We start from the raw sequence: 13,674 nt of genomic DNA, 5'->3' as shown, positions 1-13,674 counted from the left end.
ACGTTTGTAACCATTTCCGATCACGTTTGTAAGCAAATCCAAAACCAAGTGAGATAATTAACCGTGTGGCTTTAGTTTAAATAACGGGTTTGATTTATCACGGGTACTAATATGTAACTGTAAATTAAAAAAATAAATAACTAGCCATCATCCAGGTCGGGAACCGGAGATTCTGTGTATATCAAGTTGTACTTGAATTTTGATTAGGTACCGGGAAAAGACCGTACGTGAATCAGTGTTGTACAGGACTGGAAAACTTATCTTTCTATATAAATATAATTAGAGTATTATAAATCACCTCAATTTAAGGAATTTTTTATTGCCAGAATAGCTATATAGCGTTCGTAACCTCTGCTTAACGATTTGTCAGCGTCTTTTTCTTGATATAACGAAACCCTCTCCCTTTCTTTGGAAACATCACAGCTCCTTCGATGAAAATTAAATGGAAACAACGCTTGCGCCAACAGTCGTCTGCTCCGTTATACACTTCTGTCTGCTGTGCGCTATGTTACAACAGATTTCAGATACAACAGCTGGGGAATGATGACGATATAATGCTTAGTAAACTGTGATTAGTAACCATGGTAACTTAAGTTAGGCTGTGATTGGGCAATGAGTAGGCCTAAATATGGAGACTTGTTGAATTTGTGTATGAATTGAAGAAAAAAACTTATAAAGAACAGAAGAACAAAGAAAAAGAATAACAAGATTGTTCTCGTTACATTCTTTTTTAAGAGTGTTTTTATTATCTCTAAATATAATTTTACACCTTTTTAGCGAATTTCCCTATAGGGAAGTAGCTATTACCGTAGGTCTCATGGTAAGACCTAAGCCCGGGACCGATTTACTTTTTCATTTTGATGTCCCCAGAGGCCAAAAACACCATTCGTTCAAATTTTTATATATCTATATATAGAGATATATATATATATGTGTGTGTGTCCATCCGCACGATAACTTGAGTAATTTTTGTCCGATTTTGATAAAATTTGGTTTGAAGGTGTAAGGCGGGATAAACTTGAATGAGTTCGCGAACCAGCATGATCGGACTATGGGAACGGGGGTTTATGGGGGGTTTTATGGGGTAAAAATAGGTTTTTCCCATTTTTGACCCTAAAAACACAAAATTTCACAATTTCTTTTCAAACCATTTTGTAGAGCTTAAAAAAACAAATAATTTAGTATATTGAAGCGTTATTATGCGCCTAATTGTTACGGAGAAAATTCAAAAAAATTGTAATTTTAAAATTCCCATGTTATTCTTATGGAGAATAAGTCAACTGTTGTAGTTTGCTTGTTTATGGACATATTTTGATCAAATTTGGAAAATACATTAATTTCTTACTAAACCGCAGTACCTTTTAATATTTTACATAAAAAAACTTTTTTACCCTCCCTGTTGCAGCAAACCTAAGTACTCATTAAACTAATTCTGTTTAAATAGGGAATAAATGTGATATTTTTAAGGAGACATTTTAGTTTAAATCCAATCAGGCAAATGGAAATTCGCTAAGTCTGCAGGTTTGCTGCGGCGGGGGTATTATTACTTATCTATCAACTCCTATGCTGTGATACAGCACCTACCGGTAGGCTATCTGTCTATCATGAGCAGTAGCTTTTATAACACTTTCTAAAGGTTCCTTTAATATTTACGTTATTTATAGCAATGCAGTGTTTGGCTAGTTATTAGTTGTGTTTGAGCACAGAAAACGTTTGAGTTAGCTATAATTTTAAACGATGCCGTTTGTACAACCGAACCATGATAAATGATTTGAAATGTAAGTTACAATAATAATCATTGTGCAATATTGAATTTCGTTTATAAAAATGCAAATCGTGACGTTAATGGCTGCTTACCGCGTTTTAATGGGTTTGTCATCTATTTTTATATTATATTGGATTAACCGTATTTTTCATTACCCACACCCCCCTCCCTATTAACTCAGGTAATCGAGTACTGTATCTAAACAATAGTGTAAAGTATTGTAGCCTATGCTACTTGATTGTATTTTAACTAGCTTTATGTCAACAAAGCGTTCTGGGCTAAGTCGCGGTGTAGCTGGACGTGGGTGTGCCAATCTTTTATCTATCACAGCAGTTGAGCCATTCCGTGCCTTCCCTCATAGATCTCACGTCTTACTAATCTTGAATAATAACTTCCTACAAATCCTAAACTATCAGTAAATCCTATTTTTCCTACAGTTACCTAACAATGTACATGTTTCTCACTGATTTAAGAAAGCAAAGTGGCCAATTCGCTTATAACTCACTAATTACTTTGTCTCACTCCAGATTTGCAACGTGAAGGCACGGAATAGTGAGCGCGTAACATGCAGGCAACGTCGTATGCGCGCGAAATACGTTGGCAGCACTGGCTGTAAATCAGCTGGTCAGCTGTTGTACTGTTGTATTTGTCACTTCACATTAAATGTTATGTTAAAAGTTCACTTCTGTGTAAAAATAGGTTATGTTTCTTCACCAATTTATTTGTTTTATGGTATCTGTAGGAAAAGTATAATGTGCAACTCGAGTTCAAAGTACAATTGCCTCACTCGAGAAACCATTCCTCACTCGCCTACGGCTCGTGAGTAAGGATTTCTCTCGAGTGAGTCAATTGCTCACTTTTCTCACTAGTTGCACAAATAACTATTTACTAATTGAATGAAATAATATAACTATTGTCATTAATTAATCGACTTTCTATCTGGCGACTTCGTAATGTATTTTTTATTTTCGTCACGTTGAACACTGTTGCAATTAACTATAGCCCCCCATTTTAGTTTTTTGAACCCCCCCCCCCCCCAAGAACTTCAATGACGCAGTCTGCGTCACAGCCCCCCCCTTGTGGGCACCCCTGCCAAAAATATGCATAAATGCTGATGAAAAGTATTTTCGTAATTGGTTTCGATAACTGGGTAATGGAACCAGTCCAATCGCAAATGAGTTAGGAATCAGCTGATGATTAGACTTATTTTATGGTGGTTGTGACGTCGCCGGTGTGACGACGTCTTAACTTGACAGGAGACGGGACTAGTGAGAAATAAAAACTACATAATTAGTTAATACCACGGGCTGCACGGACCGGGATAAAAGTGTACGGTTGCAGGACTAGGACGGACTGACGTAGTGGTTAGATGCACGGGTATAGGTGGTCGCGGCAGCCAATGGGAATTTATTAAAAATCACCTGATATGACGTCACAGACGTGGCGTGATGTACACACACACTAACACACACTAACATTTTATACAAATCTGGTTTCCTACAAGAAACGCTGTTTTACAAATATAATATTGAATACATAAAATCATTAAATATACTACAGTGGTGTCAAACTTTATTTGGTGGTGTCAAGTCAATCGCACCTTTACGAGGAATACCACCTAATAATCTTACACTAGGCTAATTATTGTAGTTTTTTATGTTAATCAGGTTAGGTTTGGCCAATGGGATACCTTTACTTCACACTAATCTTGTTAAACCTTTTACAAAAGTAGTATAAACTATTATTTTGATTTAGCTGTTTTGGCCAAGAACTAAGCATACCTCAACACACCTTCTTTGCCTTTATTTGCCTTTTTATATTCCACGAAGGCAATGTCTAACATTCAAATCAGGGAATCCTTTTTTATGCAAGTTAATCACGAAACTAAATCTACCTTAGTATGACAGTACCGTATTTATTCACAAACAAGTATATGTTTGCTGCCTTTAGCAGAGTGATTTACTTATGGAGTGATTCAAATAATCTATTGAAAATAACATCATCAAAAGCAAACAAAAACAAACAACAAACTGTTTCTACACAAAAGTAAAGTAAATTAAAGTAATGTGTTCTCCATAAGAATAACATTAGCAGCCATTTTACAGCTGATTTTTGTTTACTTCAATACTGATGATCGTGATTTATCACTAATCCAGTACGCAATATTATAATTTAGAGGATATTGCGTATATAATTCAAATATAATCTTATTTGCCAGTATATTTGGCAATGTACTGTATACTGTATAAAACCAGAAATAATGTTATCTGCATAGACCCTTTTCGTTAGTCTAATAACATCCAAAGGCTCTCTAAGGGGGAGTTCAAGTTCTGATTTGTATACTTATCTATTTTGAGATAGACCTATTATGTTTTCACTAAGCTGAATGAATACATCGAAGTAACCTCTCTGAAAGGTACTAGGAAGCCTTATAAGTTAGCCTAACTTGAATGAAAGATATTTTTCCAAACTAAGAGGTCCAATTAATTTTTTTTAATAATGCAAAATAATACAACTTCCTTACGGTTCAAAAGTTATTGCAACTTTTGGGATTTTTTCTACACAATTATTATAGTTACTCATCCCACCACTTACCCATGATAAAGGTTGTTTACAAGCTTATGGGAGAAAGTATGTGTCAGATTTGTGATACAATTTATTTAGTTTCTTTAGACTATTTAAAGATTTTTACACATTTTTTAATTTTCTTCTATTTGCCGAAAGACATTTTGTTGGACAACTTCAGGTTCGTGTTCAGAACCTCCAAAAATATAAAGTAAGCCTTAAAAAACAATTACCTATGAACTTTCCACTTCAAGCCCTTTTAAAAACCCACTTGACTAGACTATAAGGCCGTTATTTTAAATACAAAATTAATGTAGGTTAGGATAAGGTTGCCGTCATAAATATCCTTATATAATTCTGTAAGACAAAATTTTTACCCTAAAATTGTGAACGTCTGGTAAGTCGCAGAAACGTGGGAGAGGTCTTAAATTAAAGGTCTTGACCCCAAGGACTCAGGAAAAATAGCAGAATTTCCATAAAGTTACAAGAAAACGAGATGTAACGTTAAATGTTCTTTATAGTAACTAGCTGTTACCCACGGGCTTCGCCCCGTTTGAGTTCATAAGTTTAATAGCATTATTGATTGGTTAGGTTGGGCTGAAATAAACAAAACAGAATAAAGTAATACAAACAAATAAGTACAGCTGAGGTATTTTAACATTAGGTAAATGGAAAGTTTCCTTTAGAAAAGAATTACGACCTTAAAGGGCAATTTATGAAATAATGGATAGTTTTGCGCAAGGTTTCTCGTCATTACGAACATTTTAAGTATATGGTTTATGGGCATGGTGGAAGATGTTTGCGACTCGGTCCCTGCACTGAAGCTTTGCTTTGCAGGGACCTGATTTCAGATTATTTAATGTAAAAAGTATATGTAATGTTTATTTTTTCTAAATAAATGAATGAATTGAATTGAATGAATTATATGTTTGCTGCCTTTATCAGATTTAAACTTATGGAGTGATTCAAATTATTTATTGATAATAAATATATTTTCATGACTCACAACACCGTATAACATCAACAAAAGCAAACAAAGGCAAAACACCAAAATGTTTTTTTACACAAAAGATATGGTGTACGGGGATATCTATTCTGGCACATTGATAACATATTTATGAGATTGTTTAAATATTAAAATAATTTGTCAATTATTCAGCTTTTTAGGGACTTATGTCCTTACAAGCCACTAGTGATATTTATTTAAGTAAATAAAATAGGTATGTTGAGCTTTAGCTTATGTTCTTTATTTTCACACCTATTAATAATTGCTGCGGCACACGTGATGCGCTAATATTTTGGAAATAATAAAAACTAACACTTTTAACTGAACTATAATTTTATTGATGTAAATATGAACAAATTGTATCAGTGGACTGTATAGTGAAACTACAATAAATGAATGTCTATATCGAAACTGATTTGGTTGTAAACTAAATGTGAATTTAAGAATATTAAGAAGCTGAAAGAAAGCAATGTTACTCGGCCGAACACGACAATCTCTAGGCTAGACCCTACTAATCATATTGACCACAGACCACCCTTAACCCGGCCACATACAGATTGGCCAATGGTTTAAGGGTCGTTTCTAACATACAGATTGACCAAAGGTCCTAATGAGCAGGGGCAAAAAATGGGGGCGGAGCTTACAGCAGCGATGTCCCGTGGGGGAGGAGCTTGTCTATTCAAGTCAAGCAAGGCTTTGTTAACTTTTTCTAATCTTACCAGTCACAGAGGTGGCCAAGATCAAGAGACGAATTTTACTTTCTAAACACTAAGTTTTATGTAAACTGTTAAGTAAACAAATAAGGTTTTTACATTCAACTGTAGCTTAAACAAACAGTGCGGTATTCTAATACAAATAATAGGCTATAAAATCTAACTAATTGCTTATTAACTCACTATCAATTTTTTTTCAAGTACACAAAGTACATTTTTTGGGAGGTCGAGTTGGTTACGAAATTGTTAGTTTGTTTGACCTAGTTATAGCAATTAAGATAATGTTACCATTTAAAAGTCCTGAAGTGTTCATTCAAGATTCAAAGCATAAGCATTCTCGTTTTTATGTGTATACCCATTGTTTGAAAATTAACTTAAATATCTGTCTTAGTATTTCGCACACGATGTTCGTTTTTAAGTTCACAAAACCAATCTAGCAATATTCACTATAGGAGTAGTATTTTAACAAAAGTAAAAAAAAGGAAAAAGATATTCCATTGGAAGTGAAATAACCTGAATAAAATGTTCTACCCCAGAGTATAAAAATCTACTCACTTATTCAACATTTACGTAAACCAAAAATTAAAATTCTAAACTTCAAATAATTCTTATCATTTTGCCTTAAAATCCTGAAATAAATAATAATTTGTTATTAATATTCAGTCAGCTACATTTTCAGTTGCCGTTAAAAGAAAATAATAACTCCAAATTGGAGGTATTATTCCGTTTGGATGATATCCCGTGAAAGCATATAACCTCGTCATATTAGCTTTTAAAATTGCATAGTTTGTGCTGAATTCTGTTGTCAATCATCTGAACTTGTTCAAGTTTACAATGAAATTTTGTTTACATCAAAACATATGTCCATAGTACAATTTTGTTTACATCCATACGAAAATTGGGTTATTTGTAAGTCGGTGATGTTTAAGTTAAATCAAGAAAATGTTGTATTATCTATACTACAGTATTATATAAAAATCTAATGGTGTCTGTCTGTATGTGTGTTACTAATAGGTGCAAAAACTACTGAACCAACTGGGCTTAAATTTTACAAAATTATAGCTACCACAACAAGGACCATTTTGGACTATTCACATTTCAAAACTGACCGTAGGCTTTTGCCCCTTTGGCTTTAAAAGTTCTGAGGTGAACATTTTAAAAGTAAATATTGATTGGTCTCCATGGCTGCGATGAGAACACTAACAATGTTTGTTTACATTTGCTTTGACATTTAAATGTAAACAAGAACTGCTAAACTGCATATTTCACAATTTCAGACAGCTGATACAAAGAAATTAAATATAATATTTTCCATAAATATGAGGTAGGTTTATTTTAATCTAACCATTTATCATGGATTATTTATTCTAAAACTATGTCAATGATTATAGAAAATAAAGATTTTATAACCGTTGCTGTATCAACTCCGGCTCTGCTTTGGATTTTTTAAAGCGTCTAAGTTATGAAAATAATGTTATTGCTATGTATTTGGAGGCTACTTTAAACAAATTCAAACTGCTTAACTTGTGTTAGATTAACTTAACATAACTTGCACATCACATTGTTTTTTTATATGTATATTTAATTTAGGTAAATTAAGTTATTATGTTTTGCTAAACCTATGCTTAAATTAAACCAAACTAAAGAATATCATCAATAACTAAATTGTACATCGTTGATTTTTGTTTTCTAAAATCTGTTGTATATGTGTAACTATATTTAATTATCAAATGGTAATACAAAATACTCTTTTTTATCTTAACATAGCTTTCAGTTCACATTTACTTTATTTGATACATTTATTATTTGTGTTTTGCCACTCCACTGATTAAATTAAACCAAGGAAAATATCATAAAACTAAGCAGTACACAGTGTTCTTTTGTTTCTAAAATCAATGAAATGTTTGTTACTATGTTTACTTAATGGTAAGTGTGAAAATGTAAAGGCAATGGACGATGGAACTGATTAAAAGAACTGGTTTGTATATTAAGTTGTTTGTTGATATTTTGTATAGAGTAGAATCAGAGATGCAATGAAACATATACTGTATTTGCTATTATATTTTTTAGTCCTTGATGCTTTATTAGTTTTGTCTGTTGTCTGTAATGCTGAATTATTTGTTTAAAATTTTTTATAGTACCTATAGATATAGTTTCTTTAATATTTCAAAAGACTGTATTGATAAGGCACAGCAATATTTCTAAAGTTTATAACAGCTGACTTAGTTTTGCTAATGATTTATTGTGAGTGAAGAAACTTAAGATTGAAGGATTTGTGATTTAATATAAAGAAGAGTAAAATTTAAAAAAGTGTTCATTTAAATTTAATAATTAGTATTTTTGCAACTTCAAAATTGAAATTTAAAATGTCAATAGTAAATTAAAAGATATTTAACCTAGGGGATGAAGGTAAATCATGTATGTCAAAGTTGTATTCGAAGACTTTGTCAGGTTTTCTCATATCAGCCTACACAACATTTAAAATTAATCAAAACCAAAATGGTGCTATCCACGACTTACCAGATTTAAAAGTTATAACTTTAACTTTTCTATTAAGGCCATAAAAGTTGAATTTTGTTTCTAAAAGCGTTTGCGGATGTGTAACTATTATATGCAACAGATGTAAAGATTAAAATGTTTCTATTTTTGCCTCTTCCCGTTGCAAAGCACGGGTACAACAGCTAGTTTTGTATAAAATGTAAAGAAGAAAATGGTTTACGTTAGATTTTTTGTTTTCATAGTATGTGTCATTAGTATTATTAATCTTTCTGAAGTTTACTTAAAGAGATCGCGCACGCAATGAATATAATAGCGATATGATGAGACATCATGTTTTCACCCTTAAAAACTACAATATATCGTAGTACTAATATTGTGAAATTTTGTGAGTTTGTTTGTTTGTTTGATATCCAATCACGCATTAACTACTGGTCGGATCGGGTTGAAATTTGGTATGAAGATAGCTCACATTCCCGATTAACATATCTAGACATATTCTTATCCCAACAATCATTTAGGGCTCTGCCCCAATGGCTCCATAGTTTCCCATGTTAACCTTATGAGTATTTATATTTAAAATGAATTGAAAAATGTTGTCAGCTTTTTCAACTACACAAGTTGGTTCTACGATATTCAATAGCATTAAAGAGACCACCTCTGTATCTGGTAAGATTTACTTGAATAGACTAGCTCCTCCTCCACGCACATCACTGCTGTAAGCTCCTCCCCAATTTTTTGCCCCTGCTCATTAGGACCTTTGGTCAATCTGTATGTTAGAAAAGACCCTCGAACCATTGGCCAATCTGTACGCGCGCCTTAACCCACGGTCCTAGATAGCAATTCTAAAGACAAATAGAAAGGTAGTTTATGTGACTGTATTAGTTCTTTACGCAGAAGGACGGTCTCAACTGCTTTGTTAAGAAGCCGACTTGCCCTAGCAGAACGAATGAGTGGTTTATGCGATCGTAAACAACTCTAGATGTTTGACAATATTTGAAATTTAGAAACGTAACTATCTTCTAAAAACATAAATATAAAGACACACAACAAATGAATTAGATACACTCTCCCCAACAATGATTGTTTCAAGCAAAAATACTCATAAATAAAAAACAAATTTTTGAATGAATAGTATACAAGTATTTGCCAAAATCGTGTACGCCATCTTTAATTTTGGACTTCCGAGACTCCGATTTCTTTATACCGTTTCCCTAGTAAAACCACACAATTCTTAGTCAAAATAACCAATTAAAATATTTAAAGCAATTTTTTTAGGGTTGTCTTACGGATTTACTCGACTATATTCAAATCTTTGAATTATGTTTCAATTGTTTACTTATTAGTTCAGTATATTTTGAAAACACATAAATTGATGTTGCTGACAAATGCTGTGAATACAATTCAGTGACACAAGAACAAAAAATCTATGTAAATAATACCCCCGCCGCAGCAAGCCTGCAGTCTAAGCGAATTTCCATTTACCCGGTTCGTTCGATTTTTACTAAAATATTCCCACAAAATTGTCAGATTTATTTTCAATTTCTAAATACCATTAATTTTAGTGAGTACTTAGGTTTGCTGCTATGGGCAAGATATGAGGTGTGATTTTTATTGAAATGTTGATAACTATGTTGATAGCTTAGTATGAAATAAACAAAATTGCCAAATTTGATTAAAATATGTCCATAAACAACCAAACTACAACAGTTTATTTATCCTCCATAAGAATAACATGGGAATGTCAAATTTACAATTTTTAAAATTATCTCCAAACCGTTGGGCATACAACAACTCTTCAATATACGAGTACAAAATTATTTATTTTTTCAGCACTACAATATGGTTTGGAGAGAAATTTAAAAAAAATTGTGTTTTGGGGTCAAAAATAGGAAAAATCAATTTTCGCCCCATAAAACTGGTTAGCAAACTCGTTCGAATAAACGTAGGTTTACACGTTTGTGCCAAAATGTCATCAAAATCGGATCATTTTTGCTCTAGTTATCCTCAAAACGATAACGTAAATCGGTTCCGGGTCTAGTCTTACCATGTTACATGTGTCTTACCATGAGACCTAGGGTGAATTTTTGCTTAGTCCCTATATGGGAAATTCGCTAAAATTAGAGTTTTGTCTGTACACTGCTTAGAATCGTAAATGTTTCGGTTAGTTTCATCGTATGGAACGAGTATTACGATAGGAAAGCCATAACGCGTGCTATCTCAATTTCTGTATAAAAAGGATTAGGTGTAAGGTTATAATACCCCCGCCGCAGCAAACCTGCAGACTAAGCGAATTTCCAATTGACTGATTGGATTTACACTGAAATGTCTACTTAAAAATATAACATTTATTCTCTATTTAAATAGAATTAGTTTAACTAGTACTTAGGTTTGCTGCATCAGGGAGGGTAAAACTGTGTTTTTTTTGTAAAACGTTAATAGTTAGTAAGAAATAAAAATATTTTCCAAATTTGATCAAAATATGTTCATAAACAAGCAAACTACAACAATTTACTTATTCTCCATAAGAATAACATGGGAATTTTAAATTTACAATTTTTTGGAATTTTCTTTGTAGCCATTAGGCGCATAATAACGCTTCAATATACTAAATTATTTGTTTTTTTAAGCTCTACAAAATGGTTTGGAAAGAAATTGCTAAATTTTATGTTTTTTGGGTCAAAAATGGGAAAAACCTATTTTTACCCCATAAAACCCCCCGTAAACCCCCGTTCCCATTTTCCGATCATGCTGGATCGCGAACTCGTTCGAATAAACGTAGGTTTACACGTTTGTACCAAATTTTATCAAAATCGGATCATTTTTGCTCGAGTTATCGTGCTAACGGACACACATATATATATATATGGCCTAAGAGCCGAAACATGTAAGTTTATTCAATAAATTAATAACTTTAAAAAAAGGGTACTAAATGTTTAATTATTTATTTCATTTATTAATATATATATATGAATTTGAACGGATGGTGTTTTTGGCCTCTAGGGGCTTTAAAATGAAAAAAAAAAATCGGTCCCGCGTCCAGGTCTTACCATGAGTACTACGGTAATAGCTTATTCCCTATATGGGAAATTCGCTAAAAAGTACAAACAAAGAAACAGCCAAGAATAAATTATTCACAAACACAATTGTAGCGTATTACAATGTAAATGATCACTGTTTTACAGGGTTTTGCCCGTGGTCTGTGTGTACTGTTATCCAAGTGACAGCCGGTCTATGTGTAAGATTCAAATGTAATTTATACTTCGGTCCGTGGCAATGACCGCGGCACGTGTTAAACGTGTCGACATTTTAGATGAGTACGGTAACGCCAAATCCTGAACATATAAATCAACAAATCCTAAATTAACACATAGACCTATTCACGTTTTAAATTTAAATTGAAGATTCCACAACATTTTAGAGTTTAAAGATTTGTCTAACCCTTCTAAAATGTTAACATTAAAAATTTGGACGTCCACGGGGAGTAACCAGAGATGGGGTAGCGGATTTCTACCCCCGGATATTTACCCCCATGAAAAAACGCCTACGTCATTTTGACGTCACGAGGGGCGGGGCCTATACACGGTCGAGAAACAGCCCGCGACTGGAAATCTACCCCCGGACATCTACCCCCGGACATCTACCCCCGGACATCTACCCCCGGACATCTACCCCCAGAAATCTACCCCCGGACATCTACCCCCCGTGGTCAGCTCTGCCACGTATCGGCCAATATTCATTGTTGTAATTGATTTTATTGACTGTTTTATGTAAATCAACGGCTCTTCGGTTAGTAATTGCCCTCTAATATCTAGTATTACGCATGTGATATGTCATTGTCTTGTTTAACATTATCTATCTTCCTAATGAAATAGGCTGTAACAGCCCTTTTTCACCCGAACTACTTCACCGATTTTTATGATCGAGGTGTAATTTTAAATCTTAAGATCTAGCGCAACGCAAAATGGTAATTAAAACGATATTTTGATAAAGGGCTTCAAAAGTTTGACCCTTAAGCATTTGATTTATTTCTAGACAGTGATTTAAATGTTTGGCCAACTTTCACACACAGTAACAGCTAACACGGCGCATGCACGAGCGCAGATCGTGAAAATTAATACAAATCATTGAAGGAGGTTATTTTCTGATTACTATAGGTAAAAATACAGTGCAATTAAATGTTGATAAAAAGCCTGCCACTGGTTGATCAATAAATTAATTAATTACTAGGTGAAACCCGTCAAAATCGACGTTTGCTTTAAAGGCTTACGATAATTCTTTTAACTGTAACAGAGTGAAATTATAAAAAACGTGAGCATTTAGCATTGTTTAATGAGTAATAAATAAGTGTAGAAACAATAATGACTATTGCGTTAGTTACAACATATGGTTTATCATTCAATGAATAACATATTTCTTATACCGTCCGTCATAGGTGTTATTGTGTTTGGAAGTGTTGGATGTATGTGTCTTAGTGGACAGGATATAAATCGAAATCGAAATCTTTTCCAATAATTGAAAACATGTATGAAAATAATCTTATGAACCTATGATGATCTGTCTTAGATATGACAAAATATTGGCAAAAGGGGTAAAAAAATGCAGACACCAAGCCATATAATAGATATAAGATAATTCAATAAGTAATAATTTTAATAGTTACTGTATGTAATATTTTCCAATGATTTCGTAATGGAACGTTATACTGTATTGCAGAACATGAGATGATGCAGAACAAAATACATTTTTAAATCAGAAAACTACTTCTTTTTGACTAACTCAGTAACTCTCTATGTGTTGTTTAAAATACATGTTAATATTAACAGCTGTTTCATTAAAAGTAATGAAAAATTATCCATATGACGATAATGTAAACAAATCTGGGAAGGGAACTTTTAAAGGTTTGCTTAAGGGTCAAACTTTTGAAGCCCTTTATCAAAATATCGTTTTAATTACCATTTTGCGTTGCGCTAGATCTTAAGATTTAAAATTACACCTCGATCTTAAAAATCGGCGAAGTAGTTCGGGTGAAAAAGGGCTGTTACAGCCTATTTCATTAGGAAGATAGATAATGTTAAACAAGACAATGACATATCACATGCGTAATACTAGATATTAGAGGGCAATTA

Source organism: Macrosteles quadrilineatus, unplaced genomic scaffold, assembly GCF_028750875.1.
Source record: "Macrosteles quadrilineatus isolate MER2022 unplaced genomic scaffold, UCM_ALF_1.0 Scaffold_105__1_contigs__length_354404, whole genome shotgun sequence".
Lineage (NCBI taxonomy): Eukaryota > Metazoa > Arthropoda > Insecta > Hemiptera > Cicadellidae > Macrosteles > Macrosteles quadrilineatus.
This window is presented reverse-complemented; position numbering follows the sequence as displayed.